Genomic DNA, 20,287 nt, shown 5'->3' with positions numbered 1-20,287 from the left:
TCTTGTCATCCAGGGAAACCTTAAAATTATCTCAAGAACCAGACATGAGGCAGTATTACTTTTCTAAGGAAAAAAAAAGTCTATTCTATTTCACCCACCCACCAAACAAACAAATAAAAATAGTCTTTAGTAAGAAGACAGTCTGGGGCTTCCTTTATGCTTCCCTAAGACTTTTTTTTCCTCCTCAATTTGAAAAGTCAGTTAATCTTGTCCAAACTCTAAGAAATGATTTGTACAATTATTTATATGTACATAACTTATGAAGAGATATTTGCAACATTTCTTCATGATTATCTCCACATATATAGCTATCTTGAGTTATTCATAAAGATGCTCATCCAAAAATCATTTGCTGGATTTCCTAGATATGAAAGACAAAACAGCAATACAGCTGCCCAAGATTTTGTAATGTTTCTGATTAATCTGAAAGGTGGAAAAGAACCACAGAAAGAAAATGTAAATATTATGTTAACTACCCTATTGGGTACCTGCTATCATATTACTATATGATGATGTCAACAAAGCCCAGATGAAGTGATTTGGATTTTTAACATTCCTTCCCAGCCTAAATGAATTAATCTTTGATTTGTAATATTTGTGCTGCTTCCACTTACAGAAATATTTTTCATCTTTTGGGGTCCTCTGAGCCTTGCTATTTTCAATCCCCTGTTCTGGATTTGGTTCTGGGAAGAGCAATTCAACAGAGTTGTCATTTATATGGAATATCAGAGATTTATTGTCTTCTTAAACTTTGGAGCAAATTTTAGCAGTTGTGTTGCATTAAGAGCCATAACCGAAGACCGTGTTAATTACAGTAACATATTAAATCTCTCTCATTTCTTACTTTACTTCTAAGGAAGCAACCTCAAGTTTAATGTGACAATCATTTTTTCTAAATATATGTTCCTTGATCAGCTTCTTTGACCTCGATAAGAGCATCTTAATGGGCGGCTTAATTATGAGGTGTGAGGGAAACCAGTGTTGTCTGCAAGTACATGAAGTGTCTCACTTGTCCATGGACTTATCCTTACTCCTTTGTTGTAGGGCTTACTGGCTGCCATTTTGTTTGCTTGATACTTGAGTTCAGAAAGTCAATAGAAATGTTATATAGCGGGGGGTGGGAGTGAATGGATGATGGGCACTGGGGGTTATTCTGTATGTTAGTAAATTGAACACCAATAAAAAATAAATTAAAAAAAAAAAGAAATGTTATATAGTAAGGATATAGTGAAAACACAACCTTGGGAAGGTTGCTGTTAATCTTTGGCATGAGAAGCTAATTAAAACTTTATTCTTAAATTAATTTTATGCCTTATGCAAGTTATATGATGTAGCATTATAAGAATATTTCCTATTGGCTAAGGATTGACTAGATAGGAAAACACAATCAGTAATTCAGTCAGGGAGAGGATGATATGCCACGTGCACCTCTCTCTCAAACAAAAAAAAAGTATTGACTTCAGAGGGATTTCCCTTCCTGCATGTACCCTTAGATAATGTTTAAAAATTCAGTTGACAATCAAGACTTTAAAGTCAATGGAAAAACAAATTATGATATAGAAAAAATATATATTACATTTTGCTGTATATCAGAAAAAATGTATTAAGTTACATTGGTCCAGCGTTCTCACATTTTACTTTTCTTTGATAGGAAATTCTTGGTAAGGGATATGTTGTAGGAAAAATTCAGCTCTAATTGAGATGTCAGTGCATTGGAATTTTATTTCCTAAAGAATCCCACAGAGAAGGCAATGTGTGGGGGCTGCTGTGTGTGGCAGAAGCTGTAATACCACTCATCCCAGAGTACCTTCTCAGACTCACAGTGATGGAAGAGCACTGAGGTAGGTCTCACAAGGAATTTTAAATAACTGCCAAGAGTTAAGAACACTGACCAAAGCTCATGACTGAGATGAGCGTGTGGTCATATCTTTGGCCTTTCTTTTGGTAATTCTTTAATCAAGGTCAGATGCTTGTGGAAAAATATTCCACTTTTCAGATGACTCCAGCAACCCACCAAATGACACAATAGTGAGGGTCATCCTATTGTGTACCTGCAATTCGATTTCTCTGATTTCTTATTCATTTCATTAAAAATTCCTGCCCATTACATTTTAGGTCATTTACTGCCTTACATGACATCTGCATCTTGTAATCTTTTCTGAGTTGTGTATTTCCAGTTTAAACGTGTTCGTGACAGTTTTACAGTCACAAAATGAACTTGTCTGTGCTAACATCTGCCAATTCACAGAAGTCTTATTTATAGGATACAAGAGGGCATTTTTCTCCATTTAGAACACACAGATCATGAACCTCATAGTCTTAAAATTCTCCTTATCCTTAAAAGCTATGATAATAGCACTGATCCAAGATTAAACTAATTTCCATTGGTTAAAATCCAAAACAATAGAGTTCAATGAATATTTAAAAAAGAAATTCTACTGCTCAAAACTATTTCTTAATTCTCCATGTATTTTAATAATTTGAGTGGTTTCATGGATTGTGCAATGCATGTTCTTCTTACAGTTTTCTAAGATATATTTTGCATGATTACTTATACTGAAGGTGGTTATCAAATAGTATGATAGGCAAGGGGCTTATTTCTAGTGAAGTAAGATATCAGCATTTACTTGCATAAGAAATGCATTCATTGATTCAATGGGGTACGTTTGTTTATTGCCTACCATAATACCAAGCACTGTTGGTTCTGAAGGTACAATGACAATCAATTTAGACATTATCCTTACTGTCACTAATCTCAGACAAGAATAAGTGGACAATTATAACACAGTATGTAAACTGCTATTGTGAGGCAGCACCTAGAAGGGATGCTCAATCCAGACTATGAGGTTGGAAAAGACTTCCCTCAAAGGTACAAAATCTGTTTTGAGACCCAGAAGGTGATATGATGAGAAGCAAGTGTTCTGGTTACCAACTGCTGCATCACAATCAACCCCAAAACTTAGAAGCTTTAGGCAACTATTTTATTATATGTTACAGTTGTTTGGGTAAGGAATTGGGCAGGGTTTGCCTGAGAGAATCCTGTGTTCTATGTGATATTCAGGCAGTGTGCTATATTCCAAACCCTATCACAACTGGAACACTTGTTTTTTTTTTTTCACAGTGGCTCAAGGCTCACAGAGACTGAAAGCCTAAGAGATGGAATCAGTAAGACTTTCCCTGACCAAGGTTCATCTATCCTACAGCATCACTTCTTTGGCATTATGTTGTTTCCTAATGATAATAGGGAAAGTCTAGATACAAGAAGAAGAGATACACAAAGTGATGATTAAGAGGAGGTAAGGTTCTCCGGGGAGCCATCTATGGAACTAGCTACCTTAGCAGGTGATGCGAAAAAGAGGAGAAACTGAGTCTCAGTCAAGGAGAACATGGATTTTCGAGGAATTAGAGAGCTTAACAGTTCTATACTCTGTCGAGTAATACACATGATATTTGCCTCCTTTTTCTCTTTATCCAATTTGAATTATACTTGTCATTTGGGAGTTAGTATTTGGAAGATTTTTCATAATATATCTAGCCATTTTTTTTCCCTAAGAAGCCTGCACAGCTTCCAATTTCCCAGAGAGAGGAAGAAACCATAAAAGTCACTGGCCATGATCTGTTGCCATTTGACCCTTGTCCTAATGGCTCAGAAATCTTTGAACTACTCAAACCCAGTAGATAAAGTCAAGTTTGAGCTATAGAACAAATACTTTTTGTTATGACATGAAAGATGTGTACAGCCTGTATGTGACACCCTGGTCAACATGATGAGTTAATACTAACTGGTCTCTATTATCATCCCATTACCTCTTTGTTACCTCTTTTTGTAATATGCAATATGAAGTCCTTTTCTTAATTTGAAGCAAGATTCTAACCATATCCATTTATTCTGCTGATTAATCTCCTTTCTATTCCTCTGGTAATCAGGGCCAAAAGAAAACTAGTCGAAAATTTGAGAAAGCTGAGGGGAGATATCCCAAACACCATGATTTTTAAAAATAAGACAAGCCTAACTTGTAATAAATATAAGACAACCTACTTTTATTGCTAATGAACGTGAAGGCAGGGGGTAAACTTCATGTCTAATAGTTTGCATTTTTAATTTAGATATAAACCCCCCCTTCTCACAGATTTTAGGACCTCAAAGCAAGCAATTTGTAGGTTACAAAATAAAACTACAGCCATTTGATTGTGCTATAAATGACTTAAAGACAATGTTTTTCTCCTCCTCTTCTGGGTAGGCCTCTATTTGAGTTGCTTGCACATTAAATCTACAGTTTATATAGGAAATAACTTCTCACCTGATAGGCCAAGCATTTTTTTTTAAAGTTTAAACAGAATATAAGGTTTGAGATCTAGAGGGCTTCTTTACTCACCTGTGTTTCAAATACTGAGCACAGTACTCCTGTGAAACTGTGCATCAATTTCTTTTTTTCTGTATTAGAAAAATGTGCTTGCAATTCCTTTTAAAGAGTACATCTTGTCTATCATAAGGCCTTTGGTTGTGTCTAAGGTGCTGGTGGAGAGAAGGACCATTGTAAGTTTCCCAGTAGAGGAGGAACAGAAGAACCTCTTCGGAACTCATCTGCCCAATATTCAAGTTGAAGTTTGAATAGATGTGGCTAAACTTCTCTATCTTCCTTCCATATCTTCTAATTGTCAGCAATATTTACTATACTCTTACTGTCCAGACTGAATGAGTATTTTTTTAGAAATTAAGAATGCATCTGGTTTCATATCTGGGATGCTGTTTTGCAGACAAGAGATGTATGGCATGAATGCAGAAATCCAGAGAAAGAAATGGCTTTGAGAATGTGAACCCTCTGGACATCTGGGGGCTTTAACCTCTACAAGCATAAATAAATCTATAAGCCAATCTTATTAAGGTCTTAATGGGATGGAAGAGTCACCAGCACCTTTGTTAAATGAAAATGGAGACTATAATAGAAACTATATACAACCATTTGTAAATTGTGACATTCTACAGAAAAGTAATATTATTTTTATAATATAATTTAAATATGTGAATTACATTTTTATTTCTAATGGGTTTACAAAAAAGAAAAAGAAAAAAGTCATTATGAAAAGTGGCACATTTCTACAGAAAAAATACTAGGTGTGACTGACCCCTTAGGAATTAGTCTCTATTTGGTAAGCAATATTTTAGGGTTTATTTGTTTGAGAGAGTGAGTGAGAGAGAGAGAGAGAGAGAGAGAAAGAGAGAGAGAGAGAAAGAGAGAGAGAGAGAAAACAGAGGGAAGGGGGAGGGGCAGAGGGAGAAGGAGAAGCAGACTCCCCACTGAGCAGGGACTTGATCCCAAACTCTGAGATCATGATCTGAGCCAAAGGCAGATGCTTAACTGACTGAACCACCCGGGTGTCCACGGTGGGCAAGATTTTAAATTTAATTAGACACAATACTCTTTCTGTTAAGAACAGCCCTAAACTGTGTTATCAATCTTCAGTATAGGTTACCGAATTTTGTTTTACATGTAGGTGTCAAAGTGAAATGCCTAATATGAAAATAAAATCAAACCATTTAGTCTATCTTTCTCTAACATGAGTAAGGTACCTAAAATTACATTTAATAGGAAAAAAAATCCTTTTTTTTTTTTTTTTTTTTTTTTTTGGAGCAGAGAAACAGCCTCACAGGATTTTGGAACAATATATTTAAGCCATATGTATCAATGTATCTATTTTGAGATTCTGTATCTTTTAAGATGTTATTTATTTATTTGAGAGACAAGGAGTATGTGAAAATGCACAAGGGTGAGGTGGGGGAGAGAAGGAAGGGGAGGGAAAAGAACAAACAGACTCCCTGCTGAGTGTGGAGCTGGATGATGATGCCTGCTAGAGCTATCCCAGGACCCTGAGATCATGACCTGAGCCTAACTCAAGAGTTGGATGCTCAACAGACAGCCACCCAGGCACACCAAGAGTGTGTATCTTATAGCTGATTATTGTCAAATTTGGCAGACATGATTAGAAAATAACAATAGTATTCAGGTTAAAGTTACTTTTCACTATAGTCTAAAAAATAAAATGCCAATATTTTAATTTTAGAATAATAGTATTAGTATAATACACTGACCACTAGATGGAGGCAAGCCCTCCTAACTTCATCTGTGATGTTTTCTTATTGTGAGTTGAAATAGGGAAAAAAGGATTAGGTTAATGCAGTAATGGAGCTTCAGAATCATCACAGATAGAGGTATTTTAGGCTTCATTTACCCTCAGCATTACAGGGCTCAGGAGCTGTTTAGTCAGAGGAATGTTAACACAAATATTTTCTACTATCATTAGAAATAATTCCCAAACTAATGATGACTATTATAAAGATGGGTCTCTTTTCTTTTTCTGAAGAATTTATCAAGAGCTTCAGAATTGACCATTTTTGTTTGTTTTGTCAAATTGTTTCTGATTAAACATCAGAAAAAGGTATTCAATCACTATATTATTAAAAGGATATTTGGTATTCAAATTTCAAGCAATTGTTTGCTTTGACATAAATACAAAGAATATTTAGGAAAAACTGACATGAATTCATACTCAGGTTAAGTGATATATCATGACTGAAATAGATTTAATAAAATCAAGATTCTAGTCACAACTTTACATTCTAGCATCATCTTTTCCTCCCCTAAGGTGCACTATAGGTATCTAGTGGTCCTCATATTTGCTTAATGATTTTGCAAAACTCTGTACACCCTTATACATTTTAAAGAAGATATCTATATTTTTTCATTATTTTTGAAGAATGAGATTTCCAGTGTATTCTAAAAAAATGGCACAAAATAAAAATTTTAGGATACTATTATATTAGTCTTTTAAATATTCCATTGGGATCTAAGATTATAGCCATATGGCTCTTAGCATCAATCACCCATTTTAAAAAGGCATGATCAAGCTTTTCCTATGAATGTTTCTTTTTTCTCCTTAAACTCATATTTTTCCTCACCAAGTATCCTAATATATTTTATGTTTGGAAGTCATTAAACACTCTATGGCATTTTTCTGGCACAAAAATACATGTCTCTACCTTTATATTTCTTATGTGTTTATTATTTGGTTTATCTGAATCTTACCTACTAGAATGCAAATTTCATATGAATAGAAATTTCATTTCTGTTTTGTGACTTTTGACTTTCTAGTACTTGAGACAGGGACTCATACAGAGTAGTTGCTGACTGGATATTTTTTGAATAAATGAAAGTGGAATTTATAAGTTTTCAGCTTTTCTATAATCATAAGACTCTATGTTTTAAATGTTTTGTCTAGATTGAGTTATCATGACATTTATTATTAACACCCAATTTTAAAAATGATATAAAATACATTAAAATGTTGGTAATTATTAAGACAAAAAGTAAAATATTGTTAGAAATACAATTCTCAGGGAGATGAAGGGGGCTTTTCTTATTTTCATTGTCATGTCCCTAGAGGGACTATTACTTTTTGCTAGAATGAGAGAGAGTTCAGTTTTAATTGTTTCATTTTTAAACTTTCATACTTTTCATAGATGTAAACTAAAAAAATTTCTTAATCACATAAATTAAAACTGTGAAAGAGACTTTTAGAACACTAGCATTCACTTGTTGAACAGCACTTGACTTAAGCAAAATATCACCTATTTATCCATCATCAAAATAATTTTAATGATCCACCAATTAATAAATTCATTGGGTTCTTCTTCAGTTTCACTGGAAGTTGAGTGTTAAGAGCACCTGACTGGCAGTATGATGTCACCCAAAGACACCATTGTTCCAAAGTCCTTTTGTTTGACATCTTTAAAGCATGCATCTCCCTGGATGTGCGTTTCTTTTATAAGATGGAAAGCAAATAGGAGTAGAGCAACGTTAGGTAGACTATAGGAGCAGAGTTAATAGGGGTAACTCTTAGGGTAATTGGTTATTTGGGTAAGTAGCAGGAGCATCTAGGCAGTCAAACTCCTGGTACGTTACTTCTCAGCTACACAGGATGTTCTGCATACTGGAAGCACCAGTCTGTGGGCACTTGAGTTAAAAAAATGAAGCAGAACTCCAAGTGGTTGGCAAGACCTTGGGCAAGTGGTGTGTACTCATACACACAGAGGACCAGCTGCTAGGGTATTCAGTGCAGTGGCACCTGTCTCTTCTCGGCCATCTCTGCAATCAGGCTGCTGCAAATATTCCAGCAGCTCATCACAATCTCTAACCCCTCCTTGGGTTGTGCAAACACACACAGCAGATAGTCTAATCAGAAATTTCAGCCATAAAATTGAGAGCACAATCAAGAATCACGGAACATTTAAGAATACAGTGGAATTGAGCCTACAGATTTGAGTAACCAAATAATTTAAATTTAAACCAAACTGAGAATTCTACAAGTAAACATGGAGCAAATAAAATAAATAATAAAACAGATTATGAAAATTAAACATCTGATCATAACAATTAAAATTTAAGACTACTGGTAGACGAAACAAAACTGGTCACATGTTAATAATTATTAAAGATAACTTAATGACAGATACATGATTTCATTATAATATTTTTCCTATTGTAACATGTTTGAAATTTTCCATGATAAGAGACTAAAAGTCATTATCTTTAAAAAACCTAAATTGAAAAATCAACATGATGAAAGATCAAGCCAAGGGATTCTTACATACCACAAAAGATAAAGAAAAGGAAAACTGTTCCATTTCTTAAGAAAAATTAAATGACAAAAACGGTATATCTAGAAGTTGTGACATCATCTTATAGAAGTTATAGAAGAGTCAGTTGGGTCACAACACACAAAGAATTAATGAAGTTGTAGGTTGAAAGAGATATCAAATAGGGGTGACTGGGTGGCTCAGTTAGTTAAGTGTCTGACTCTTGATCTCAGCTCAGGTCTTGATCTCAGGGTCATGAATTCAAGCCCCATGTTGGGCACCATGCTGGGCGTGGAGCCTACTTAAAAAAGGGGGGAGGATTTCAAGTAGACAATAGTGTTCAAATCAAACACAAATGGAGAATAGACCAAAAAATTCCCTGAGCAGATAAAACCAGTTAATCATACAAGCAAAGCTCAATTTAGTTTATGTTACAAGACGAGTGAAGTTAATTTGACCTGGATCACTTCTTGGTAATGCCTCTAAAAAATCATAAACAAAACTTAAATAGTTACCTAAAATTTGTATGAGGTAACCACTAACCAATTCCCTTTCATTTAAGAAAATTCTAATATTGTAACCAACCACTGTAAAAAACAAACACTGTGTTCCTACTATTGTAAGCCACTTTATAACAATATACCTCTGAGCTTCATTCCATGTTTTACTTTGAGTGCTTCTGATTTGCAAACAGTCTTTTTGGTGTGTGCACAAAACAATACATTTTAACTGACTTCTACTTGAGTGATTTGTTGGTTTCCCTTCTCTTTTTTCATAAGTTTTTGACAAGAGGTAGGTAGGTAGAGCTAACTAACTAGCTAGATAAGTAAAAATTACTAGTGGCATCAAAATTCCTTATGTGGACATTACATAGTGAAATTTCTGACTATATGAGTAAATGGAAGAGGCAGAAGTCAAAGGTGTGTCAAATTTCAAAAGTATTTTTTCTGCTGCACCACATCAAAAGCTAGGTTTGTAGATTTCTGTCTTAGTATTTCTTCCTTATAAGGCTAATGTAAGAATATATGCTGAAACATTGGTTTATAAGTTGTGGAAAGTACCATTAAAAACTAGTAAACAGCTCGGCTCGGCTCCAGGCCCCAGGTGCAGGATTCTGGAAGCAAGAAGTGCCTTAGAAATCCCAGCTGGGCAGGCAAGAGCCAGGGGAGAAGCTACAATGACTTCAGCGGTCCTGGTAGACATACGAGATGAAGTGACCTGCCCCATCTGCCTGGAGCTCCTGACAGAACCCGTGAGCATAGACTGTGGCCACAGCTTCTGCCAAGCTTGCATCATGGGAAATAGCACGGAGTTGGTGATGGGCCAAGACGGGGAAAGCAGCTGTCCTGTATGTCAGACCAGCTACCAGCCCGGGGACCTGCGGCCTAATCGGCACCTGGCCAACATAGCGGAGAGGCTCAGAGAGGTGGTACTAGGCCCTGGGATGCAGCTGAAAGTGACTCTCTGTGCACACCATGGGGAAAAGCTCCAGCTCTTCTGTAAGGAGGATGGGAAGCTTATATGCTGGCTTTGTGAGCGGTCTCAGGAGCACCGTGGTCACCACACGGTCCTTATGGAGGAGGTTGCCCACGAGTATCAGGAGAAGTTCCAGGAGTCTCTGGGGAAGCTGAGGCAAGAGCAACAGGAAGCTGAGAGACTAACAGCTGTTATCATAGGGAAGAGGACATCATGGAAGAATCAGATGGAACCTGAGAGACACAGGATCCAGACAGAATTTAATAAGTTGAGAAGCATCCTGGACAAAGAGGAGCAGCGACAATTGAAAAAGCTGGAGGAGGAAGAGAGGAAGGGCCTGAGTATTTTAGAAGAGGCTGAGAATGAGCTGGTCCAGCAGAGCGAAACACTGAGGGAGCTCATTTCTGATCTGGAGCTTCGGTGTCAGGGGTCAGCAATGGAGCTGCTGCAGGATGTGAGTGATGTCATGAAAAGTGAGTTCTGGACCCTAAAGAAGCCAGAAGCTCTCCCTACCAAGCTGAAGAGTATGTTTCGAGTTCCAGATCTGAAAAAGATGCTGCGAGTGTTTAGAGAACTGACGGATGTCCAGAGCTACTGGGTGGACGTGACTCTGAATCCACACACGGCTAACTTAAATCTTGTCATGTCTAAAAACCGAAGACAGGTGAGATTTGTGGGTGCCAAGCTATCTGCGTCTTACCTGGAAGAGCATTATGACTGTGGTATCCTGGGCTCTCAGCACTTCTCCTCTGGGAAACATTACTGGGAGGTAGATGTGGCCAAGAAGACTGACTGGATCCTGGGGGTGTGCAGTAATTCAGTGGGACCAACGTACTGTTTCAGCCAGTTTACGAACAATCGAAATGTCTACTCCAGATATCAACCTCAGAGTGGATACTGGGTGATTGGGCTCCATCATAAACATGAATATAGAGCCTATGAGGAATCTTCTACTTCCCTGCTCCTCTCCATGATGGTACCCCCTCGCCGTGTTGGGGTTTTCTTAGACTACGAGGCCGGCACTGTTTCCTTTTATAATGTCACAAACCATGGCTTTCCCATCTATACTTTCTCTAAATATTACTTTCCTACCACGCTTTCTCCATATTTCAATCCTTGCAACTGTGTAGTCCCAATGACCCTGCGTCGCCCAAGCTCTTGAACATTCTGCTATCTCCACCCATATCTGAGCAGGACCCTCTAATAAGATTCATCTGTATCTCAGTCTTTCTGCACTTCTGTTTTCCTGCGTTCTCACACCCTTCCCTTCAAACATTTATTCAGTGCCAAAATATACCCAGAGGTGATTGTGAACATCCCTGAATGATTAATTACCAATATTGAGATGGGTGAGGGTAGCTTTCAACATTTTACCATTACCGTTGATTCATGGGATCAAATTTAGGAAGTTCTTTTCTATTAATTTGCTATCATCTTCTGCACTGAATGGAAAATTGAATTTCAATAGATACTGTCCATAATTATTGATATAATCCTGTGCCCTGTTTATTCTGTCATTGGAATACATTGATTTGTTTCCATTTTTAAATGCAACACAAAGTCCTGAAATAAATCATTATTCTTCATATGCAAAAAAAAAAAAAAAAACAAAAACAAAAACAAAAACTAGTAAACAAAAGGGATCAAAGTAATTTGAAGCTCAAGAGCACTAAATGATACTTCTATTGAAAGAAAAAAAGTCCAGATTTAAGTTCTCTATATTACGTTCTTTTTGTAATATTTTAAATGAGTTTTAAACAATTTAAATATATGCTATTTCTGGCATTTTTAATACTAATATATCTTTCATACTTCCATTTTCTATTTCTGAAGGCTTCTTTTACATAGATACAACCCAAAGAGTTATGTTTAAATATAGTATTTTCTAAAGTGGGCTTTATTTCATCATTTACATAATTACATTTACATATGATTTAAAGATTATTGTAGCTTAACTAGACAACACATTCCTTATTGTTAGAAACCATCTTTTGTTTTGTTTTTTCATTTTTTGATTGCATGTGTCCAAAGACAGTGCCTGATTATTTTTGACTGATAATGGTTTCTATCTAGTTCTACATTTTTCTTTCTCTGATCTATCATTCCATTCAAGTAGCTAAGTATCAACAGATACATACAAAATATTGGAGAAGCATAACAGGATATTACCATTAAGGCAAACATTTTATCATTTCATATGGATCATTCCCCCTCAAATTCTTTCTCTTTATATGTAAAAGTTTTTGTATATTACTTTTTCATAAGACAGGAAGTAAATAGTAATTTTCTTGACCCTTCAAGTGTTATTACTAATGATTTATAAGAATGGAAGATATATGTAATTTTTAAATTTTACTATTCTTGTTTGTCCCTCGAATGGAATTATCATTAACCCTGGAAAAAGAAACAAGAAAAAAAAATGTGTGTATTATCTGATGAAGCAAGATTCATACATAAGATGGTGAAGGGTAAGGAAAGTTAGACTCTTAAATGCATTTATTAGAAAATAATACTGCTTGGAAAATTGATGAGCTTTTAATTCAAGAAGCTAGAAAAAGAACAGAAAAAAGCCTACAGAAAGAAGAAAGGATGCTATATACAGAAAAGCAGAAATCCATGAAATGACAACCAAGAAACAATAAAAGGGTCAGCAACCAAAATCTAGTTTTTAAAATGACTAATAATATGGCAAATATTTTACATGATTGATATAATAAAAAGGAAAGACATAAATAAATAACAAATAGTAATAGGGCATAAACACAGACCCAATGCCATTTAAAAAATCATTTGTGAGTGCTAGTAAAAATTTTTGTTCCATACATTTAAATAACTAGATAAAATGCAGAATTTATAAAAGAATTGCCACTAAAGGTGTTAAAAAGAAACAGAAAAAAAAAAGAAAATAATCATTAACTTGGCATAAATAATTGTTTCACTATTCTAAGGAATTTTGACCCTTCTCTCCAAATTAGGGCTGAAAAATTCAAGAAGGGTTTTGTGAAAAAGTCAAAGAATGCATAACCTCTACTAAATGTAGACCATAAGAGGAATGAAAATTGTCAATTCATTCTATTAGATTAGTATATATTAATACCAAAGCCAAACAAAGATAGTACAAGAAAAGTCAACTATATAGGCCAAACTTCATTGTGAACTTGGAGATAAAAATTTAAATGAGGTACCAAGAAATTAAATATAACAGTTATTAAGGACTTACCTTAGTAGGTTGAAAAAGAAACATTATATGATCAACTTAATATTGTTAAAATAAAATTTAAGAGAATATCTTTATGCCCTTAGGATGGGGAAGGAGTTCACTACAAATTGGAGTATATTGATTTTAAAAACATCTATTCAGCCAAAAAAAAAAAAAATCCATGAACAAAATTTTGAAAAATCTACATTTTGGAGTGGATATTTATAATGCTGATATCCAAAGAAGAATACATAAAAATAATGAGTAACTCCTATAAATATAGCAAAACCAAGCAATAGATTGGAATAGACTGAAATCTCATAAACATGGTGAAGATGCTAGTAAAAACAGAAATTCACACTTGAAAACCTAAGATTAACAAAAATTACATCTATTGTTGGTAATATCTAGTGTCGCTAAGAATTTAAGGCTGCTGGAAGTGTAAATTGTTACATCTATTTTGAAGTTTGACTACATTAAATAGGATTGAAATCTGGAGAATCTGGGGGATCCCTGGGTGGTTCAGGGGTTAGCGCCTGCCTTTGGCCCGGGGCGTGATCCTGGGGTCCCGGGATCAAGTCCCACATCAGGCTCCCTGCATGGAGCCTGCTTCTCCCTCTGCCTATGTCTCTGCCTCTCTCTCTCTCTCTCTCTCTCTGTCTCTCAATAAATAAATAAAATCTTAAAAAAAAGAAATCTAGAGAATCTGTGGCATATGTCTTCAAAGAGACATGTATGAAAATGTTCACAGTGTCATGAATAATAGCAAAAACATGAAAAACAACAGGCAAATAAATTGCGGAAGAATCTTGCGAATAGATAAGGTACACTAGTGAAAAGAAATGAACTACAGCTGCCCATATTAACTTGATTAAGTCTCAAACACAATATTAACTGATGAAGGGACATTACTGAAGGATGCATATGATACCATTTATGTAAAATCTTAAAACATGCCAAAGAACTCTGGACATTGTGTTATAATAGTGTATGTATACATGAGAATGATAATCAAATTAGGTTGATGATTTTCTCTGGGAAGGCAAAGACTGAGGAAGGAAGTGCCATAAGATGTGAATAAGGTGGTCAGGAAATGTCAGTCATATTTGTAATGAGCTGTTTCTTAACAACAACAATGAAAATTAAAAGATGAAGAAAGTATGATAAACTATTATAACTTGATGGAGATTCATAGCTAGGTCTTGGTTCCAGACATTTGCTGTGGTAAATCTTACCTGCTGTATATTTGAAATATTTCATGATAACCAAGGTAAATGCATAAAAACATAAGAAACTGGAAACAATTCTTAAAAAGAGAAAATGGGTTTGGGTAAGAGCTATATATATAGGGTGGAATTGGATTAAAATATTTAACTTCGTGCTCTAAAAACCTGGGGCCCTCAGTTTAAAGAAATCACATTCTTATCTTAACCTTAATCTTCTGGACAGAAGTTTAGGTCTGTTTTCCCTGACTTTTTGAATTTTTCCAAATGGGATATTTCAATAGTAATGATTCTGTTTTATGATAGCAGCGTCTCTAAACAATGTGATCATTAATGGAAGGTGAAATTGAGAATTCAGAAGAAAAGATTTCATTAGATTCAAATCAAAGTTTGGATAGATATTAAGGAACAAACAAACCATATATATGTACATTGTGATGGGGGAGAGGGAGTTTGTACTCCTTTTTTTTTTAAAGCTATTTTTGGAGGAGACTTTAAAAAGAACTCTTCATAGTCTCTTTTGAGCATTTGGTTTTCTTCTTTTCTGGGCATGGTTAACAAATTAAAAAGCCTATTTCCTCTCCACAGCTGTGCGTCATTGCCTTGAGGACTATTATGGGAACAAATTCTAAAAGAGTTCGTTCCGCTGTCTAGCAGCAAGAGCTTTTAACATAAACAAGCCTGCAGCCTCCCCGATTGTTCCTGCTGGCCACTCTGACTGTCTTGCCAGCTCACTGGTGTGCATTCCCTGATAGCAGATCCCTGGCCTATGAAGTAATGTTGCCCTGAAGATACAGGATGCAAGGACAGGTCTGAAGGAAATTCAGTGAGTTTGCTTACTTATAAGGTCCTTAAGAGGTCATGGCTACAGCATGCAGGAATTATGGGAAATTGGATTATTCAAGGGGATTGTATTTTAAACCTATAGATAATTGTTAATTTTTACTAGTTTCATGAATATGAGACACTAAAACTAATGTGGTTTTTCGGGGGGAGGAATCAATATTTTCCAGTAGGGAAAATTACATATTTTAAAGTTCTGAATTCCAAAACATCCAAAATAGGCATATTTTAACAAAGATCCACCCATAAAATGAGAATTTCATAAAGATTATTTAAGGTTAACAATGCCATAAGGAAGCTGTTGCTGGCTTTATTTATAATGTACTAAAGTGACTAGTCTGACTTCAAATATTTAAATTTAGTTTGTTGGACATCCTTACCTTATCAGAAAAGAATTTACTTATTAACAAGACTAATTTGGAGAATTGAGAAAGTACGATTTTGTGAAATGGGACTAGAGTAGGAACAATATAATTTTCTATGATTTAACCATTTATCTGCTTCAGAAACAAACAAAATGATGTGGGTACTTACTGAGAATGAACTTGACTATGCCTAAAAATAAGTCATAGGGGCTCCCTCTAATTGACTTGGAACAGTAAAAGGATGTTGGTAAATAGTGCTGGCATATGGTCATCTCCAGCTGAGATCACTGATCTCATGGTGTCTGGGACTTTTAGAGTTGGAGAAGTTTTTTTAATATCAATAAGGAACCATGGCTCAGACAGGTTAAATGGACTTGGGCAAAGCCACATATCACAATGGTCTAGGTATCTTTTTAAAAAAGATTTTATATATATTTTTTAGAGCAGCTTTAGGTTCATAGCAAAATTGAGAGGATAGTCAGAGATTTTCCATATACTTCCTTCCCTGACACAGGCACAGCCTCCACTATGATAAAATCCCCCACCAGAGTGGTAATTTGTTACAATTGATGAAGCTATATATCATAATCACCCAAGGTCCATAGTTGACTTTAGAGTTTTTTTCTTGATATTGTACATTTTATGGGTTTGAACAAATATTATATAATGACATGTAACCATCATTAAGATATCAGAGTATTTTCACTTCCCTGAAAATCTTCTGTGCTCTATACTTCCAAAATTCTTAGCAAGTTAATTGAATAAACTTTTGTTTAGAAATTCGATATTACAGATATTATGCTCTGTGCTGGAGGTAAAACAGTATAAATCTTTGTTCCTCAAGAAGCTAAGCTTGATAGTGTACATGCAGATAGTGTAGATGCAGATAGTGTAGATGCAGACCTGCAGAAACCCACCCAAACATTTTTAGGGGTTATTTGTACTCAGGAAATATTGGCGACTTGATTTTTCCCATCTCTTATTGTCTTGGAACAAAGTTATTACAGCTAAAATATAGTGGGATTATTTGTTATTTGAATAAGCCTTGTGTTCACATTACATTGTCCCAAGTAATATTACCTGATATATATGAGGGAAGGATGTTTATAATTGATGGCATCCTGGCTTTGGCTGGCTTAATAAGCATTGTCATTTCCTATATTAAATGGTTTATCCTACACAAATACAGACCTACATAGTGCTGGATATACATTATCATTTTCTGTTTGTTTTTTGGTGTGTGTGGTAAGGTTTTTTTCCTCCATTGTCTTAGGCAGAAATCTGTTCCAAATTAAGATAGACTTCTGACTAATCATTTGGAAAGTGACCTTCTGTTTGTCAAAGGTTTATTCAGATTCCTTTACTGAAATATTATCACCATTTCCATCTTTTTTTCTATAATCTATATTTTAAGATTAAATTTACAAAATAGGAGGTTATACCTGTATTATTAAAAAAGGGAAAAAAAGGGAAAAAATCCAAAATCCAAGAATGTGATTATAACTTGGTCTAGTCATGAAAATTCATGCTTCCAACCCACATGCAAGACAAAGTTTTATTAGTGTACAGTTTGTACTGTATACTCCTACATTTCAGCCTGTCATGCCCTAAAAATGCTCTTTTACTTGGATAAGTAATAAAATTCACCCAATAGCTAAGGCTGTTTTATGTCTGATTTCCACTATGTGGCTGTACAATTTTTGGGAATGTCTGTTCAGTGCCAAACAAGAGCATAATTTTACCAATTGTAGGTCTGTTAGCAGAGTGTTTGGTGTTTGGGCTCTTTCTCCCACTCAGAATTTTATCCTTATTTGTATTTTTATTTACAAGTCCAAGTAACAATTTTATTTTGGCCTAAAGAACGCTTTTTTGATATATGTTTTAGTGGTTTTCTCAGTGTTACTTTTGAGAAGACTTAAAGAACCCACAAAAAGTTGTATTAAAATTAAAATATACACAACAAAACAATAGGCATCTAGATGTTCAGAATCATGCACTCAGAGGTAATCTGGTTGGTTCTATCACTGAGTAGCTCCCCTACTTAAGAATGTGTCAGCAGATAACAGTTCTTCTGTTCCTCATTACCATGTAATTCACTAAAATTAGAGTCCAAAACATATGCACACAAAGTAAACACTTTTCAAGCCACATCAATACAAAAATTCAATTAAAAATCCTAAATGTGTTATCAGACAATTGCATTAGCCAAGATCATAACTAGAAAACAGTATCTTACTATGTCAACTTTAAACTTCCTAGATATACAAATTTCTTTGAAAGAACTAAAGTACAATATCTTAGGATATGTGAAGAATAGGCATGACATTGGTCTTTTATGTATGTGACTAAACACCACCCACTCTTCTCAGGAACTGCTTTGATAGACAGAGTCCCAGCCATAGGCTGTCAGCTTGGACTCTTCTTTTCTATGAGTACTTAACTGTGCCAGTGTGTGGGCAGCACATTGAGTTGCTGAGTCAAGTCCGAAGCATACAAAGAAGGACATCTTCTCTGGTGCCAGTATCAGGCACCCTTGACAAGAATGGAGCTGTCCATTGGGTATCCAAGGTCTCAGGGTCATCCCCCATTTCTATTTATGTTAGAAATAAATTTTGGAAAGCAGTTTGCTTGCTTTCACGCCTCCCCCCCTCCCCCCAGCAAATAGATAGACATACTCATCTAAAATATTTTTTTCACTTTGTAAACTTGCTATTTTATTTATAAAATTCTAGGATTTTGGAAATGGATTTAAATGGGGGATTTTCTAGCTCCAGGAGCTGGCTTAAGAAGAAGTAAAAACTATGGCACCTAAAGGAATGTATAATTGTGAATAAAAGCTGAATGGCTAATGATGATGAAAAAATTTATTAATATGTATTTACAAAGTTGATTGTGTTGCTTAATTAACAATATAGGATTCAAAATTCAAAGACAGAAGGTCATAAACTGTGACATGACTTAAATGGCAAAACCTGAGGAACATCTCTACAGAAGAGTGAAAAGGAGGAGGGTCAAAGAGATAGAAAAAGACTGGACTGAGATGACACATAATAGGAAAATTAAGGGGTTGGCAAGGGTTATTGAATGATAGAAGTGAGATCCCTTTTACAGTGACTTAAGATGTGATAGGACAATGAGAAAGAGAGTCAGTATGTACAAACATTTCTTCAAAAAAATACTTGACTGTCAAAGGGAGGAAAGAAATAGAGTAATAACTAGAGGAGACAGTATAAATTGGAAAGATATTAAAAATGGAAGAGGGTTGTATACTTTTAAAATGCTGATGGAAAAAATGAAGTAGAGAGTAAGGAACTGTGGATACAGAAGAAGTGGTACACAATGGATAGAACAAAATCCCCTAAAGAAGGTGAGGATGCTTGGACCCACACAATGAGTGAAAGAATTAGTTTCAGATTGAAGGAAAAGTACCTTTACCATTGTATATGTATATAAAAAAGACAAGAGGATGGTTTGTGAATACAGGTGCATATGTAATTTTGATGGTTGGAAGTTCTCATCTTACCACTAATTTTTGTTTTATATCATGATATTTAAAAATCTATCCACAGCCAAGTTTTTTTTTTAATTTTTATTTATTTAAGATAGTCACACAGAGAGAGAGAGAGGCAGAGACACAGGCAGAAGGAGAAGCAGGCTCCATGCAATGGGACCCTGATGTGGGATTCGATCCCGGGTCTCCAGGATCACACCCTGGGCCAAAGGCAGGCCCCAAACCGCTGCGCCACCCAGGGATCCCAGCATAGCCAAGTTTCTATATGATTGTCATTCATAAGCCTGGTTTTACACTAATATTCTTATTTAGCATAATTAATGAAATTAAATGAATTTCTTCTTTCTGGACAGTTTTTAGAATTTAGAATATTTACAACATAGTTTTGAAATATAAAGCATCCAGGTATATAAACATTTTGAATCACATAAAGAATTTTTATTTCTAACTTATATGGTTTGTATCTTTATAGTGTACACTTATTTGGCCTTAGAAATTCCTTGTAGCACATGGAAAATAATTTTAATTTTAGCTATAGCTTTTAGATTTAGATGGCAGTCTGTATAATAGCTTAAGACATGTAGCTTAAGGAATAAAATAATTAGAAATTCAGGCAAAAATGTTTGCAAAAGGATGTTTATTATATCGTTCATAAAAATACATAGAAAAATTGTATACAATCTAAAATTCATCATAATGGATAAGTATATTATAATTTATAAAATACATGCCCATTTACACTATTATCAAAAATTTAAATAATATCAGTGTTTATATGACAGTGATTGATAAACAGCATGCAAAATTTATGAACATAATTTCTTTATATGTTAATATAACCATGCATTGATGAAGTATAGAAGATTTGATAAGTTGCTATCAGTTTTGATTTTTTGTTTTTTCTGTTTACCTGGTGTTTTAAAAAATAGGAATGCAAAAATTTCATAAGCAGAAAAAATTAGTACATCTTGAGAACTATGTTATTGGATTGTTCTATTTTGAGGAATATATGTTTACATTGTTTCTAATCACTAA

The 20,287-nt window shown here is 34.9% G+C and overlaps 1 long non-coding RNA gene and 1 pseudogene across 1 annotated transcript in view; both read left to right on the top strand.

Moving 5' to 3' along the window:
• The first annotated feature begins 9,722 nt into the window (after positions 1 to 9,722).
• Positions 9,723 to 11,697, top strand: LOC140613878 (tripartite motif-containing protein 6 pseudogene; annotated as a pseudogene).
• A 3,495-nt stretch (positions 11,698 to 15,192) lies between these two features.
• The window catches only part of LOC140632071 (uncharacterized), a 38,272-nt gene continuing 33,177 nt past the window's right edge, over positions 15,193 to 20,287 (top strand). Inside the window, exon 1 of the long non-coding RNA XR_012029587.1 lies at positions 15,193 to 15,359. This is a non-coding gene — a long non-coding RNA (uncharacterized lncRNA). The remainder of the gene's footprint in view (positions 15,360 to 20,287) is intronic.

The sequence above is a fragment of the Canis lupus genome, chromosome 1 (assembly GCF_048164855.1).
Source record: "Canis lupus baileyi chromosome 1, mCanLup2.hap1, whole genome shotgun sequence".
Classification (NCBI taxonomy): domain Eukaryota; kingdom Metazoa; phylum Chordata; class Mammalia; order Carnivora; family Canidae; genus Canis; species Canis lupus.
Note: the sequence above shows the minus strand (reverse complement) of the source record. Positions and strands in the feature narration are given on the sequence as shown.